Source organism: Kryptolebias marmoratus, linkage group LG3 (assembly GCF_001649575.2).
Source record: "Kryptolebias marmoratus isolate JLee-2015 linkage group LG3, ASM164957v2, whole genome shotgun sequence".
NCBI classification, from domain to species: Eukaryota; Metazoa; Chordata; class Actinopteri; order Cyprinodontiformes; family Rivulidae; genus Kryptolebias; species Kryptolebias marmoratus.
The window spans coordinates 28,734,671-28,749,825 of NC_051432.1; positions in this window are offsets into that span (position 1 = coordinate 28,734,671).

The following is a 15,155-nucleotide window of genomic DNA, read 5'->3' on the forward strand; positions in this document are numbered from 1 at the left end:
TCCATCCATCCATCCATCCATCCATCCATCCATCCATCCATCCATCCATCCATCCATCCATCCATCCATCCATCCATCCATCCATCCATCCATCCTCAGGTCAAAGGAGCAACAGGTCCAGGAGGAAAACTCAGACATCCCTCTCCCCACTCCGGCTCCTCCTGCAGGATCCAAAGTTCCTCCTAGGTCTGACAGAATTGCAGAATATTCCCTCCATCTGCCACAGGGTCTCCTCCTTTTGAACATGCTTGGAAAACCTCCCGAAGGAGCCGTCCTGATCAAATGCCTGAGCCACCTCAGCTGACTCCTTTCGATGAGGAGGTGCAGCAGCTTTAATCCAAGCTCCACCTGGATGAAGGAGCTCTTCATCTTATCTCTAAAGCTGAACCTGGTAACTCTACAGAGAAAACTCATTTCAGCCACTTAGATCCAGGATCTCATTTTTTGGATCATGTTTCTTATCACATGAGCATTTGTGAGGGTCCGAACACAAGCTGTCAAGTAAATTGAGAGCTTTGGTTTTGATTTTTCTGTGTGGAGTTACATGTTATCCCTGTGCATATATCTCTGGGTACGCCAGCATTTTAGATTAATTGGTAACTCTAAATTGTGTGAGAGCATGATTGGCTGTCTTCTTTGTCTCTGTGTGGAAATGTGATGAACTGACAACCTGTTCAGGGTAGGTGGACCTTCATCTAATGACAGCTGGAGGTAAGCACCACAACCCTGCACAGAAACACGCAGGTGAAGAAAATGATTGGAGAATGACGGTAATAATATTAATAACAGAAATAATCTTGTTTTAAATATTTTGTACAGTCACATTCATCAGAACTAGGCTTTCATAATGAGCTCCTTTCATGTTTTATTCTGATAGGTTTCCTGATTTTAATACTTTGTGTTGGTCAAAGACACTTTGAGCACTTTTTGTTTGGTTAAAAGTGCAATTTTAATTTTTTTTTCTGTTTTTTTTTTTTCTTTTATTGCTGTAGAATAATGATTCAAATTAAGTTTTTTTCAGTGTGCAGATGTGCACAGGAGACTTTGCAGAAAGAAGCCTGATAACAAATGTATTTAGTTGTTTCTGACATGTTAGCCAGACTGGAAGTGATGCAGGTGGAAGAAGGTCGACACCTATAACCGGCTTCCATTTCTGTTGTCAAACAAGGACAAATCTCCTCCTGGTGGGGTCATAAAGGTCTGAAACTCCTCCTGAGGATAATTCAGTGTTTACCTCAGCTGTTTCTGCTCATTATGTGTCACCAGCTGCAGAGCTGCTGTGATCTTTACATACAGAACAAGATGGATTTGATTCGCACTCGTCGAAGTCTATGAAGTGATGTTTACGCCTGGATGCTTTTAATACATCAGCAGTGTGGAGCTGCAGTGGGAGGATTTCTGCAGGTGTGTTTTTTTTGGGGGGGTTGTGTTGGGGGGGAAGGGGTGGGGGAGTAGATTTATGGCTTATGTCTGCTACATTCACTTCTCTCTCCAAGGCTTAGATTAACCAAGTCCTAATGTAGCAGCTCCAACATCACTGGAATCAATAGCTCATACTTTTGTGAAATTGAGTTTTGGAGTGCAGGGGGGGGGGTCGGGGTGTTGAGTTGTAGAACTAAGCTCCAGTTTAATTCTACCACAGAATTAAGAGCATTATTCTTCTGTGCTGACAATGTTACCATGCTGAGATTCTGATTCATGTTGACACGAGGCATTCACAACTTTATCAGTTCTTTTCAAAGCGAAACACAAGAAGAAAAGTGTAGAGCAGAGGGGGGGCTTTACCTGAAAAAACAACAACCAAGATAAAAACAAGGCTTTACAGAATAAGCTGCGTTGCAGGAGGCTGCAGAGACAGAATCCAAAAATAAAAGCAAAGTCCAGTAATATTGAGTGATGAGGNGGGGGCTCTGATTAAAAGAAGAGAGGAAACATGTGAGCAGAGGCTGGGAAGGTCTGAGTTTTATAACATTCTCCCCATTTTTCCTCAGCTTCTGGGCTAAACGACTCGTCCCGATCAATTTATTTACAGGATGCTGTTTAACATCCGATGATCATCCAAAGATTTAGAAATTTAATTGTTAAAATTTGGACAAACCTGTTCTTTAAAGAAGTGTTGTTATTTTGGAAAGGATTTACTATTCATATCAGATAAATAAAGTTTTTTTATTTTCATTTTTCTGACATAATTACCTTTAGGCTGCATCGTGGTGCAGCGGTTAGCACCATCTCGCCTCAGAAACTTTATATGAACTTTGCGTGTTTACTCTGCATGTCTGAGTTTTTCTTTGCTGCTCAGTTTTCTTTCCAAAAACTTTTTATTTTTATTTTTTATTGCATATTAGGTTCTTTTTGTGTAGAGATCATCTTTTAACCAAATGCAGTCCCTGAAAGTAAGACAACTTTCACACAAGTGATGAAGAAGAAAAGAGGATAACATTGAATTGAAACTAATTAAAGCAGCTTGTTCACAGGACGGTTTCAGAGCACGCTCACCTTCACCGTATCTGTGTGGCATTGAGCTGCAGCTCAGCTCACAAAGTAAAATATCTCCATGCAGTGTTGTGACTCGAATCAAAAATCATACCGCCATTAAACCAGAGAGGAAACAATAAAACAAAAGAAACCCACTGAAAAATACAGAATATCCAGGAAATCAGACTTGGCTCGGCACATAAAGTCTATTACTGTCCAACCAAATGGACATAAACTGGTACACCTCTGGGATTTATAGGAAATAAAGTAAAAGAGTTTGATGTAGACTTTGTCTGCTGATCCTCGAGAGCCACTACCCTGCGTGGTTCAGTTGTTCTTTGTGCTCCAACACACCTGATTTGAATGAATTGGTGAAAATCAGGCTTCTGTAGAACCTGAGGACATGATGAGGAGATAATTCAAGCTTTGAGCAGAAAAACAACTCAAACATGCTGGATGGTGGCTCTAAAGGACCAAAACTGGACACAACTGAATTACAACATCAAGTAAAAACAAAACACAAATGCTTTGTTCAACTATAAGTATCAATATATATATATATATATATATATTATACCCACATTAGTATTTTATTGGTGAATAAATGTTAAAAAATAAAAAAAGACAGGTTCATTTTAAGTGCAACATAAATCTGGAGCTACAGGCTGTCTGCTGACAAGCAGCTCATCACGAAGCACCTCGCTTTTTCTTTTCTCATAAATCCTACTTAAAATCATGGCTAAATGCAAACATTTAATTACATATGAGACAAGCCCTAGAGATTGAATAAACATTTACTTTACACCAAATTTGGGTAAATGATACCCTTGACGTCTACAGAGAATAATAGATCATATATAATAGACAGTCTTTTGTTGGTATTTGCTCTGATGACCAAACTGGAGCAAAGTGAGCAACCATCAAACACAGAGCTGATAATAAATGTTCACACAGTTGTTATGAATAAAAAATTAAACTGTGAAAAGGTAAATGTTTTACATAAAACCAGACATTTGCATTTGAGCTTAAAACATATCTTCATTGACTGTTTTACCTTGAAAATCTTTGTTTATTACAGCAAAATGAGTATTAAAAGATCTGTTTCTAAAAGACTGAACTCTACAACACAATGCACCTCTTTGCAACAAAAGGATGCAGTTTTCTGGCATGGAAGTGAAAGATCAGGAAGTCCTCAGAAACAAAATTAAAAGCAAAAATCAAAGATTTTTTTCCTTTGAGAGGAAAGACCTGGTAAACACTTCTCTGCTCACCTTCTTCACTGAAATCATGGAGGATCAGCTCAGAACAAACACACAAAACACAGAAGGGTTGGAGTTTATTTCTTCTGCCTAATGAATATTTTATTTAAAAGTTATCACCACTGCTTAGCCAGACAAGTTTCTGTAAAAAACTTTGAAGTTTTCAGGAAATCACAGATCTGTAAACTGAGTGCATTCCTTAAATACTGTAAAGATGAAGTTTATTGAGTAAATGATGAGTCAGCTTTCACATTTTACTTTTTAACTGCTGATACATCAAAACCTTCGGCTCATTCAGGAGATGGATGCTATGGCTTTTGTTTTTTTATTTTTAAAATATTTAACTTTATTTACACATTATCTTCACAGAAATACATTGAGATCTCTTGAAGTCCTCCTGCTTCAACACATCGGGTCAATTTTTGTTTTTTATGCTGCTTAGCTTTTAGCTGCTGTTATTCTTTCAGCTTTAAGTTAGAATTTTGCTTTTAGCTCGCAGTTTTAGTGTTTTGCTGCTTTAGCCTTTGTTACTTTTAGGTTTTAGCTAACATTTTGCTACATTTGTTTTTAGCAACTGTCACTAAAGACATTCAGAGCTCAGTGTTCATTCTGCATTTTCACAGAAAATGAAATTTTTTTTTATTTTTGGTCCCTAACTCCAACACACTGTTGATTTTCTCCAAAGATTTTTATGCCTTAAAAATGATAAGACCAGCTTTCTTACAGAGTTTCTCCTTCAAGCTGTTATTCTTCTGATTTTCCTGCTCTTCGTGTTGAACAGGATGTTGACCGAGTCGTAGCTACGGGTTGTCCCCGTGCTTGCAGAAGGCACAGCATTTTAAAACAGTCTAATCACTGTGATGGCTGTTTGGCTTTGGGTTGCTGTGTCATCACATGACTCATTTTCTGTTGAAATTCTGTTGGACGCCCAAACTTTCCCCCTCAGAGCTGACTGGAATTCATAATTTGATTTCATACATCCAGACAGCATATCACCGAGACCGTTTTGGCTCATGCATCTGATTCGTTACTTAAGTTGTTCTCGACTGTTGTTCCAATGATTTTTGCTGGCAAGTCACTGTGTTGTGGGTTAGGATGTGGGGAATGGTCTAAGGCAGTGGTCTCCAGTCCTGCATGTGTTCCCTGTTTCCTGCTCCAACACACTGATTCATGGTTAAATGACCTCTTCATGTTCTGCAGAAGCCTGTTAATCACCCACTGATTCAGATCAGGTGTGTTGGAGCAGAGGAACAAGTAAAACCTGCAGGATGGTGTTCCTGAGGACCAGGACTGGAGACTCCTGGTCTAAGGTTTCCTCTGGTGTCTGACTGGATTGTTGGCATCCCAGCTCTTCAAGGTGATCGTTGTGACCTTAACTGTTTTAAAGTTATAAAACCAACACATGATCTAATTGCGTGCAACCGATGTACATGTTTCATTTATATAAATCCAACAGACTTTTTCTTTCAGTGCACTGTTTAACAGAAACGTTCAAAAGACAATTATTTTAGCGTTTACACAAAAACCTCATGTTGTTCATCATTCTTCTAATACCTTAAAAATGTATATTTTTACACCCAATGGTATATAAAAATGACCCTTTAAGGTAAGCTGATGTATCTTTTTACTTAAGTTGTATCTTCATTTGCTTCTTTTCCATTCTGGCTGCTCGCTCAATTAGCAATTAAAACAACCTGCTTCTAAATGGGAGTGGTGATTTCATTATATAGTTCACGTGTCAAACGTCTGCTACACCTCTACTAAACACTGTTGATCTTGAAATACTTTTTAATGCTACTTTTCATTGAGAAACAGATTTCTGAACAGATCAAAAAGGCTCAAAGAAACTCATACAAACGTCTAATGACATCCCTTTATTCTGAGCTGCAAAAATAACTGGATAAATGTCAGAGAAAGCAGCTTGGGTTCATGCAGAGTGACAGCTGATGTGAGTTACCATAGACACAGAAATGACCTGTCATTATTCCTCGGCTAACCGGCTCTCTTTACGCTTGAAATTCAACAGCATTTTGCGTGTTGGTTCATTTTCCTCCAACTGTCTTGAAACAAATTAGGTGCAGATCTCTTTGTAGCACTTGTTGCTAAGTGATTGATCCAACAATGACAGTGTGTGTGTGTGTGTGTGTGTGTGTGTGTGTGTGTGTGTTAGGCATTTTCACCGATACACACCTTCTGAAGAATGAAAGTAAACGTAAAGTCAAAATGCTTATCACCCTTTGCTGAAATATGGCTGATAATGTTTTTGCTTGTGTTTGTGTGTAAATGTGTGTGCCTGTTGTGGTGGATTTTAAATAAAATCTCAGAAAGTAATCATTGGATGACAAGATGGCTGCCAAAGATAAAATTTCTGTAACTCTGTCATTTTTACAGGTATTGAGCTAGAATTTGTTGTGGTAGTGGTTGTTAGCAAAATATCTCATGAAACATTGGATCAATTTGAATGAAAATCTCATGAAGTAATTAATAAATGTACATCTACAGCTGATCAACTCAAATCAAGATGGGCACCACAGTTAATCAACCTTAGCCAACACAAAAATGACTAATACTGATCTAAATTTTGACATGAGAGTAGCTGACAGTCATACACAACATGTCCTCTGAGGGCTAACACACATGACTAAAAATAGAACTCTCATTTCTCAGCTTGAGATGATTTTAATCTGAAACTCTGGCATGAAAGGAAGTGGGATGAAAGTCCTTTAATTCTGAAATGATTTTGGGTTCATTTAGCTTCACAGGAACCCAGAAACTTAAATGTTGCATCCTTGAAAACTGAACATGACGTAGCAAACACTAAATTCAGACAATCATGTGTGGATCATCAATAAAGCCCTTTAACAGTGATCGATGATGACCTCAGACCCCTCCTACTTTGTCTGCATGCTCCTAATCTACTTTATCAGGATCCATTACCTCCTCTTGTTGCGTCCCACGTCCCCCTCAAGGCCCCCGGCACCAACCAGTGATGATGAATCAACGACACATTTTACTTTAACCTTCTAGACACAAGCAGCTTGTTGTTATGGCTGCTGGATGCGTTTCCTGCCTCCTCCCGCCCCTGATCTCTGAAGACGGGTGCAGGGCTGGACAGGCATTCCGTACACATCCACAACTCAAGTGTCCAATTTAATGGGGAGGTCTGGGAGTTGAGGCCGCAGCAAAGGGTCCATAATTGGCATCCTTCTCGTCTTATTAAAGGGGAAAGCTCTGGGATGGATCCCTCAAGTCAGATCCAGACCTTTATTTGTATGGTGTGCAAACAGAAACACAGAGACAGATAATAGTGTCACTCATCACAATATATTTGTTTTCCAGCAGCAAAATAAAGGTATTAACTGCTGCAGATGAAACGTGCACCAGCTGGAGCAAAGTTTTCAAAGTTAGAACTTTGTATCTTGAACTGCATTAAATAAAGCAATTAGGAAGAGTTTACTCTGGTAGTACAAGCTGGCTGTAGTCTGCGTAGGGGAACAAATATGGCAGAACTGGACAAGCGTAGAGTCTTGGAGAAGACATGATGGTGGAAATATATGAGTGAATCTGCTGCTAAACGCAAAAGAAAAGAGAATGAGTGAGACAGCTGCCAAGAATCAATGTCAGGGATCCAGCAGGGTGTTGAGTGGCATAAAAAAACAGAACTCAGCATTCAAACAAAGCGTCTGCTAAGATGGTAAGTTTACCGTTTTGATGCTTTTTTAATGCTTAAGATTGCTTTAAAAATCTATCTGCATACTTTCCTCAACAAATCTGAGTGCAAATACGTACCAACACATCAAAATTGTCAGATTTCTTGATCTTCCGTGCTTCCATGGACGTCTCTGTAGTTGACTTAGTTTCAGTCACTTCTGCTGTTTCTGTAGGTAAACAAACACGTCGTTGACATCTTGTCACACATTTCACACAAAGCAAAACACTACTTACATTTCTTTAATAGAGCAACAAAACATAATTATATCCAGACTGACTAACAGCTGATGGCTAACCAATCGGACATTGTGCTGATAGATAAGATCCAGAAGAAAACAGTGGTGATAGATGTAGCAGTCCCAAGAGAAGAAGCTGGAGAAACACCAAGAAAGAAGAAACAGAGTCAAGGCCTCAGTGGTACCAGAGGTCATCATGTGACCTCCAACAGATCCCAGGAACAACCTCAGAGATCTCTGTCCAGAAGAACAGCTGAGATCCTGAACAGAACCCTGAAGATCCCAGGGTTCTGGAAGAGGACCTGAGGTTGGAGGGAAACTGGAAGCACCCATGTGGAAGAAACAGGGGCAAGTTGGAAGTTATAAGTTTTGTTGTGCTATTAAAGAAATTTAAATCTCTTTGATTAAAAAAATCTCTCATAAATTCTGTTTTTCATAGGACTTTATTTAAAGTCTGTTCACCCTTGAAAGCTCCTGATTCTGCAGTGTTTTAGTGATGCTTCCAGACAGACTAGGCAGATAAATCTACATCTCCACTGGTTCAGAAAGCACCTTAGTTTAACAGGTTTGTGCCGTTCACTGCTCAAGGATCGGATCTCCAACCAAAACAACAAAGGAATGAAAGGTCTCCTCACGTCTGCTGACTATCCTGATGTGACTTACACGTCCGCATTGTTCATGATAAAGACAGGATCTGCTTGCTTCTCCAGGCAGCTTCTTCCCCTTCATGAGCCCCATTTAGAATCCGCTGACATGTGAACAAAATGGACAATTAGCTGTATGCTGTTTCAGTAAGCGTGCTGCAGTACGGGCGAGTTAATATTTCCTCCGCCAGCTGAGTCAGAGGGAGGAGACCTGGAAGAGACTCTGGAGAGAGTTTGATATAGATGCTACATGCACAGTTATCACGCTGCCCCTGTGGTTCGCTTTACAGCTTGTTTTTAGAAAGGTGGCTAAATTAGCTGCATATGTGCCAATTGTAGGGCTCTAAACACTTGTGTATTGTATACATCGCCCACTTTGCAGTGCAGACAAGTTTTTAGCTTGGTCAGTAGTTTTAATGTAACTTTGTTCATACAGAGGCTTTCGAAATCACAAATACACCTAAAAATATCCACTTTTACAGCGACATATTTGTCAGTTTGAAGATAAACATCAGTTTTAAACAAAGAACGACAAACAACCCAAGAGATCTGTGACTTCACAAACTGCTTCCTCCCAAGCTGATTTTTATGTTTTATTTTGAAAACTTTAATAGATTTTAAAGCCAGCATCACTGTTGTGTTTTTTAAGGACAATTCATTTTAAAAACTTGACATGTATTCAATTTTTATTTTTTGATTTGATCAAAGAAGCTTTTTAAAAAAATGTAACAGATAAAAGATAAACCTGCAGAATGATTTCTGATGCACTTCAGAGTCCAACAAATATTTGTTTAAAAATCATTTTATTTCTGATTTTTCTGTGTGTAACTTATCAGAAACCACAGGTAAAGATCAGTAATGATTTGGGAAATGTCTTGGTGCAAAAATATCCTGCTGAACGTTCGATACTTTTAGGAAATAGTTTAAAACCGTTAGGAGGTGAGTTTAAGGATGATTTGCTCAGTTAGTGTTTGGCTACATTTATCTTTTGCTGATTTTAGCTTTTAGCCAGCCTTACAAACCTATTATTTATTAGATTGTGTTTTGCTACATTTATCTAACATTTTGCTACTTTCAACTTTTAGCTAGTGTTTTGCTGCTTTCAGATTTTAGTTGGCATTTTAACAATTTTATTTTTGTAAAATTAAACTTTGTTGTCTCACCTTGTTATGCTATAAGAACTACAGAAACAACAACAAAAAAAGTTTCTTGCTTTTTCTCTTGAGAGTCTAAATCCTAAATAAAGAGGAGAAGAATTTTGCCTGAAGCGGGCTCTGTCAAAAAATGTTTTTCATTTAGTTTAGAAAGAACGGAAATTGAACTTTAATAGGAGCTTGTGTTTGTGTGCCATTCCCTTTGTGGTTTAAATGCTGGAATGTGGAGCTCAAACAATCTTTTAAGAGTAAAAAAGAGAGAAAAAAAATAAAAATCATTTCAGATGTATTATCATATCCACACATTTATGTATGTATAAACTTTTACATGCAATTCTTCCGATACGATCAGGCAGCTCCTGGTTGAGTTCAGGCAACAAAATCACTTGTTTAGATTGATGAAAAACCAAAACTAACTCTTTTGACCAAAAGAACAATGGTTCTGGATGTTCTCGATCTTATTTAGGAAAAAAAGCAAAACCCGAGAAGGTTTTTAATAAAACTTTCATTTGACATGGAAAGAAAAATCTAATTTCTGAACTGTCAAGAGTGCAAGAGTTACTGTTGTTTTGTGGGTTTTTCTTGGGCTGTTTGTGTAACATTTGGTGTCAAAAAATGGAGCCAAAAACACTCCAAACAAAAAATGTTTAATTATACAAAAAATAAATTACATACAAGAGGTTTTTGTGAAAATAAATTGTAATATGTAAGGAGAAAATATGTTGTTCGCTGAGAGCATAAACTGAGTCATCCCTCTTAGCTTTTTTATACATTTCTTTAACTTTTCATCTGTCTTAATGAATTAATACTTTAAAATACATCAAAACTTGGCAACTTTGTTTAGGAGAAAGACTTGCATGTGCCTTCTGGTCTCTGGCTACGGCTGGTTTGCACACTTCATGATTGGTGCCGTTCTTGTTCTTGGTGTGTACAAAAAAAAATGTTACAGTTGATATTTAGACTGAATTACAGCCTATTCATTTACAGTTTCTGTTTGGTTAAAATGGCATCCTTTATCACCTTGAAGCTGTAAATACTGCTGAGCAGTAGCCAGCTTTTTTAAGTTACCCTCCCAGTTGGCGTGTTGACCTTCATTCAAAGAAGCACCACTGTGATTCACCTCCTCATCATTAAATCATGTGTTGCTGCTGGAGCTGGTAAGCTTCGGAAGATAACATGAAAGAAAATATAAAAAGCAAATAAATTCTAGAGAATATTTCACACAACACTTGACTGGATGTAATTAAAGCAGTCCTTGTTAATCACAAAGAAGGCTGGTCAGGTGGACACCGTGTGCCAAATGTTGCGTTAACACCTTTGGGATTTGAAGTTCGTCCACCAGCTGTTTGCACGTTGGCGAGCCACATCAGCTCCACTTATTACTGTCAGACACCAAAACCGTTCACCCATAACACTTTACCAGCGTGCATCTTAAACTGGTGGCGAGGAAAGCAGAAGACAGGGAGGGGGACAAACAGAAGCGGGAATGCAGCACTGAGTTTGATCCAGAGTTCTTGTGTCAGAAGCAGTGACATAAATGATGGATCTCTGCAGACCCATCAATAACACCCAAAGAGGGCCTAATGGAGGTATAAAACCGGGCAGATAAGAAGTTTCGCTCAAAGCTTCCATAAATCAGCCACTCAGAATGACCCATATAAAAGTGGACAGCTCGGACAGGCTGCGTAAATTACTAATGGATGCTGGGAGACGTATTACTGTTATTGTAATCACTGTGAAGCCCCACGACACCTAAAGAACCTGTGTTAAAAATCCTAAAATGTTTAACTGCACATGAGAATGATTCAGAAATGATTTACAGTGTCAACGATTCTTCTGTATAAATCACATGCACACAGTCTTTTGGAGTTTCTGTGGTGCACGTGTCTCTCAGCGTGCTGCTGGATGTTTGACCTCCACCTGGTAATGACGCTGTGCTGGAGCTAAATATCAGCAGAGTTCATTTCATTTTGAAACCTGCTGCCATTTAACTCACAGAGCAAAATTAGCGCCAACCTCCTGGATCTAAATGCAACATGACCTTTCTGAGCCCCACACATATTCTTCAATCCACAGCTCTGTGATGAATTGCTTTTTGCTACAACTTGAGGCAACCAGCAATAAAACCCCATGTTGGCAGAAAATGGAACATTTTTTTTACTGTTCAGTCTGAGATGTTCATTCATGCTGAACAAAAAACATTCATCCATTTTCTGTTATCTGTTTATTCAGGGTCCCGGGCAGCTGATGCCTTCCTCCAGGAGTCAACACAGGAGAGGACTGTGGACACGACACCAGCCTGCCACAGGGCAACTTTGAGACAAATAACTACGTAAGCACAAATTCACACCAAAGAGCCTCTTGAGAATCATGGATAAACTTAACATGCATGTGGGAGGAAATCTGAGTACCCAGAACATGCAAACTCTACACAGAAAGGCGAAACACAAACATGTGATTTTATATTGCTTAGAGTTAATACAGCAGATCCTGAGAGTTAAATTTAAAAAAAGTCCAGTTGTCACCTGTTATCTGTTGCTTGTTCTGGAGTTGAGTCGGGGGGGGGACAGCAGCCTGAGCTGTCTCCACGTGGAGACATCTTTCTCCACAGACCCCTCTTCCAGCTCTTCTGAGAGGATTACAGGATGTTCCCAAGCCAGCATGTCCTGGGTCTTCTCCAGGGTCTCCTCCCAGTCGGACATGTCCAGGACACCAGGGGGCATCCTTACCAGATACCAGATACCTGAACCATCTCCATGTGGGGGAGCAGCGGCTGGAGTCCAAGTCCCTCCTGAATAACCAAACAGCCCAGCTACCCTGAGAAGAAAACTCATTTTGACCGCCTGTATTTGAGATCTGATTCTTCTGGTCACTACGAAGGCTTCATGACCGCAGGTGAGGGTAGGAACACAGACCGACCGGTAAACAGAGAGCTTGGCTTTGCAGCTCAGCTCCCAAACATTGTGGGTATCAAATTTAACCCCTGAATTATGGAGGTCTGGATGAGTCCTTACGGTATTTGTGGGGAATTATTAGCTACTCTTCTTTGAAATAAATAGAGCATATGTTTGCGTTATGTTTGACCCAGAGCATCCAGAGTTCATAAGCAGCTTCACAGTACCGCTAAACTTGATGTAATGTCTGGGTTTATTAAATCAGATCAACTAAAAATGTCTGGATCTATTTGACCTGTTTTATTGTGAAAGTATCTGGTCTTAAAGGAGAAACAAACACTAAATTGTTTTGTGGCTATTATTTTGTATTTTGTTGTTGTTACTGCATGTAATTACACTTAATTAATTAATAAAAAGGTTGATACTCAGTCCTTTCACCCTGATCTGAAATTTATGGTATGTTTTTAACTATGTAAAATGACCCATTTTGCATTACATGAGACATGAAATGAGCCCAAAATGTTGTGCAAATTAAACAGAGTCACTGATTTGCAGTTGATCAGCATTTTAAAGCAGCAAATTTTAGTCAGAGGTAAACTTTTCAGCCTGTGTCAAGTCTCACAGAGATCATCTGTCTCAGTGCTTAATGCATCATAGAGCAGGATTCACAAAGTCTATAAATGTGCCTTAATCCTGTGATCCTCTACAATAAATGAAGCTTTTGCAGAAGTGAAGCCCGTTGATGTGTGGTGAATGCCACTATGTGCCTCCCGCTTGTCCTGTTAACTTGAGCAATCAAGTGGAGCTCACTGGGAGAGCAGTTTAGCCCTTAACTTCTGAAAGGAGATGGTGAAAGAGTCGTGCACTCGTGACGGCCTGCCTGAGAAGTGGTTTGTCTGGCTCCGTAACAAGATCTGTCCATGCTTGAACAGTTGGAGAAGCAGCTGTTCACAGGCAGCTGGAGTGCAAACCGTGGCTTTTTCCACCCAGGAGTCAGGAGTGATGGAGGGAGGAGAGAAGAGTAAAAGGAAGGAGGCTTAATTAGAGAGCAAGACAGAGAGGATGAGGTGCAAGAAGACGGTAAAGATGGAAAATAGATGGAGGGAAAAGAAATCCTACTGAGGGAGGGAAGCCGATGTGAGCAGAGGGACAGTTTGAGCTGAAAATCATTTAGCACTAAACTAAATGCCAACTAAGAATAGACTTTAAATCAATCAAGCCCGGCGATGTGGCTGGAGAATTAATAAGTCCCCCGGAAAGCATTGCCTTCCCCCTGAGGGCTGACGCAGGGCATATGTTTTCAGAAACTGTCACAAACCCACAAAGACCATTATGTGAACAGATTCTGTTGCTCTCTGGAAAAAAATCAAAGAATCTAAAACAACATCTGATAAAAGGTCGATAATCAAATAGAACTTTAAAACCCCAGCTGCCAAAGTGAAGAACATTAAAAAGCCGACTGGTGTTGGTAGAAACGCAGGCTTTGAAGCCCTCCGGCTGCAGGTATTGTCATTTCTCTGGAGGAGCAACAACAAGGTTCGGTCCCTCTACATCTATTCAGCAGTCGTGTAAGAGAACACAGTAACTATGTGACAAACACGGCCCCTGAAGGCATCTGTCCTCGACAACAAAGGCTCTATTTAAACCAAAGAGAGGAGAACAAGCTCTGTTTCCTTTCCTGCATTTGGATTTAGCCCCATAGCACCTTATTATGTGCAGGGAGAGGCCTGAGCTAAAAAGGAAGTAGAACAGATTCTCATGCTGTCATCTGGCCCATGCATTTTACATTAGACCTCTGTGATAACTAGTTCGCCTGATAATTGTCAGGGTCTAGGTAAAAACACTCACACCACGCTCTCATGCTTTTAAAAATGTGACAATTTGTTCCCTAATTAGCTGAAAAGTTTTTCCTCATTCAATAAAATATTAATCAAAAACCTCCTATTATTATTATTTGTTTTTTTTTCTAAGAAAATGGTTTCAAAGAAATGAATTTTCCAGCTTTAAACATGAAAATAGCATATTTCTTTTTTAATCGAGCCTCAGAAACCTATTGAAGCCGAGTTTGTTTCCTGCAATGATGATATAATGTGTGTCATATGAAACACTGTCCTGCAAAAGTCCCACAGCCCCATTTATCACTCTTAATCATTTCCTGCACATTTCTCCTGAACACATTTATTGAATGCATCTATCTTTCTCTGGTTGGGGCTGAGGACAGAGATGGATGGCTCCAGACACCAGATTTAAGGAGTTCTCAGACTGAACAGAGCACAGCTGACAGTCTTTAACTCATTGAAATTCTAATTGCTGCTTTTCTCAAGCATTTTCAAACATGTTTTTCCTGGCCTGACGATCCATATGACCGAAATACAAATCCCTCCGCCAATCCTAGGAGATTTAAGGTGAGATCAGCCATTCCCGGCCATATTTTGGTTCCAAACATTCATTGACAGCTTGGTGAACCAACATTCTCCTTATTGTGATTTGATTTACAAACCTGTGTTGATCTATAACCCCAATTCTGTTGTGTCAAATGTAAATGAATTCAGAATTCGATGATCTGCCCCCACGTTTATGATTTCATCCATGATAAATTCAAAAACTGGTCCAAATCTGCCTGTCTACATGTCAGAACTGTACTCCAGCAGATTAAATGATAAACATGGGGATTGCTGCAGTCATGGGTACAAAACGAGCCGAGGTGGCTTTGATGAGGTCACAGGTTGACAACAAATAATGTGCACAGCCAAGAATACAGTTTTACAAGTGGTGCGCACAA